Raw genomic sequence first — 2,601 nt, forward strand, 5'->3', positions numbered from 1 at the left:
GAGTTGTGATGAAGTGCAGAAGAAGGAGAAAGGGAAGTAATCTTACAGCCTGAGCTCCTGCCCCAGAGGCCTGGGTGGGGCGTTTCTGGATAGAGCACATAATGCCCTGGACAGAAACAAATTGGAAGAAGAGAACAACAAGAAGGGATGAGAGAGGCACAGAAAAAAAAGGATGCTCAAGACCAGCTATAAAATAATTACTCGGCATCTTCACTCAAGGGTAGAGGTGTGGATTTTCCCCAAGTTTTCCCTTTCGAGAGATGCCAAGGTGAAAACTGAGTCCATCTTGGCCGGGTGCGGTGGCTCACGCCTGTAATCCCAACACTTTGGGAGGTCAAGGCAGGCGGATCACTTGAGGTCAGGAGTTTGAGACCAGCCTGGCCAACATGGTGAAGCACCATCTCTACTAAAACCACAAAAATTAGCTGGGCATGGTGGTGGGCGCCTGTAGTTCCAGCTACAAAGGAGGCTGAGGTGGCAGGATGGTTTGAGCCTGGGAGGAGGAGGTTGCAGTGAGCTGAAATCATGCCACTGCATTCCAGCCGGGGTGACGTCAGAGCAAGACTCCATCTCACACACACACAAAGAATCCATTATTTCATGTTTTTGAGTTTGGAGAAAGGTAGACAGTGGTTTCCACCTTCATTCCCTGGGAACCTGTGCCAACCTTGAACTTTACTTTTTCTGGCCCTTGCTACCAAATTTCATCCCTAGGGAGGAGGCAGAACCCTGGCTCAGAACAATGACAGGAGATGGAGAAGAACAAAGCTTCTCTCTTCAAACCTGTTTCCATGGTCCACCCCACAGCCGCAGCTACACATCCCGCAGTTCCAGGAAGCCATATCCTTCCGGGCATTTTCAGCTTTTGTGTCTCCCTTTTCAACAAGACAGGTGTCCTGGTTCTCACACAGACTCTAAGTTGAAAAGCTATGAAAGGGGACTGACCATAAGTTTCAAAAAAAAACAACAAACCCAGCGCCTTTCCAAACCCAGTTTGAAACAGCCTGGTGAAATGAAGGAAGGAAGGACTTCCTCCTTGGTTGCAGGACTGGATTCTTAGAGCACCCTCTCTTCCTCTGAGTCCCCTGGTTTATATAATTTGAATGACTGGGTATTCCAGAGCATTACCTCATAGCAAATGCTAGGAAGCGCCAGAATGCTGTTTGCCTAGAGGGAGTGGGAGGAGGGATGAGAACCGAGGCAGAGGAGAGACAAGGGAGGTTAAAGGCTGGTCCCAGGTGCAGGTGCAGCTACAGGTGGGGGGACTCACTCTGTGTCATGCCTATCCCTAGTGACACCCCAGGGAGATGACCAGCTTAATAGCTGTACTCTGGGTTCCATTCGGCCAGAGGTTTCTCCTCAGAGATCAGGCAGGCACGTTGAGCCCTATCTGCCACTCCATCTGTGCCCATCGAGTCCCCAGATGGCAACACTCCCTCTCCACTTCACCTGCACAGCCTCCATCTATGTCCAGTACTGATTCTCCTGCATCCCTTCTGCTCTGGGGCTGTCACTGCCCTTGGTCTCAGCAAAAACCCTGGAGGTGCACGGGCTGTGCCAGCAGCCCTGGTCGACCTGCAGCCTCCCGGATGTCCATAGAAAGCCTGGAGAAGGCTGATCCTGCATCCCTGACTAATGATCACGCCTTCAAGACGGGATGCAGCCTGTGACTCAAACTGTGGAGGCTCAGCAAATGCAAGAGTGGGAGGGAGAAGAGAGGAACATGGAGGAAAACAAAGATGAAGAGGGGGAGTAGCCAGAGAAAAAGCAAAGGAAGAAAGGCCTCAGATTCTTGAAATCTGCAAAGCTGCCCTCCCCACTGTGGCCTCCGCAGTGATTAAAATGATGAGATAACATCTTCTACAACAGTCCTGCAGTCTTGTTGGATATTACTTCAAGGGAAGAGAGGATGAACGTTAGATGAGGATGTTAGCGTAATTGCAGCTACTGAAACTTGCAATACAGTATCATGTATACTGCATATCCAAATTCAGATTTATATAGACAGTGAAATCTTAAGGACAAGAACCATGGATCTTTTCACACTAGAGAGGTAATAATATATGCCAAAACTGTTTTAGTTTGGTCCTGTTCCAAGAATATGAGTCTGGCCAGGAAGGATATTTAAAGACAAGTGAGGTTCACTCTTTCCATAGGAAGTTGTTATGTCCATGGGAGGTAGTTATGACATACATTATATGTGATGGTTTATAATAACAAATTATATTATAAAAAGAGATTTGCTTTGTATGCGCAGTATATATGGGCACACAGGGGTTTATATGTGTAGACTACAGGTCTACAGCTATATTTAAAAGTTCATTTGCCTGGGCACAGTGGCTCACACCTGTAATCCCAGCACTTTGGGAGGCCGAGGTAGGCTGATCATCTGAGGTCAGGAGTTCAACACTAGCCTGTCCAACATGTTGAAATCCCGTCTCTACTGAAAATACAAAAATTAGCCGGGCGTGATGGCACGTGCCTGTAATCCCAGCTACTTGTGAGACTGAGGCAGGAGAATCGCTTGAACCCAGGAGGCAGAGGTTACAGTGAGCTGAGATTGTGCCACTGCACTCCAGCCTGGGTGACAGAGTGAGACTC

The 2,601-nt window shown here is 48.4% G+C and overlaps 1 long non-coding RNA gene across 1 annotated transcript in view; it reads right to left on the bottom strand.

Moving 5' to 3' along the window:
* Nucleotides 1-2,601, bottom strand: part of LOC105534024 — a 95,822-nt gene that overhangs the window by 37,301 nt on the left and 55,920 nt on the right. Inside the window, exon 2 of the long non-coding RNA XR_001005198.1 lies at nucleotides 784-914. This is a non-coding gene — a long non-coding RNA (uncharacterized LOC105534024). The remainder of the gene's footprint in view (nucleotides 1-783; nucleotides 915-2,601) is intronic.

This window comes from Mandrillus leucophaeus, unplaced genomic scaffold (genome assembly GCF_000951045.1).
Source record: "Mandrillus leucophaeus isolate KB7577 unplaced genomic scaffold, Mleu.le_1.0 Scaffold13, whole genome shotgun sequence".
Lineage (NCBI taxonomy): Eukaryota > Metazoa > Chordata > Mammalia > Primates > Cercopithecidae > Mandrillus > Mandrillus leucophaeus.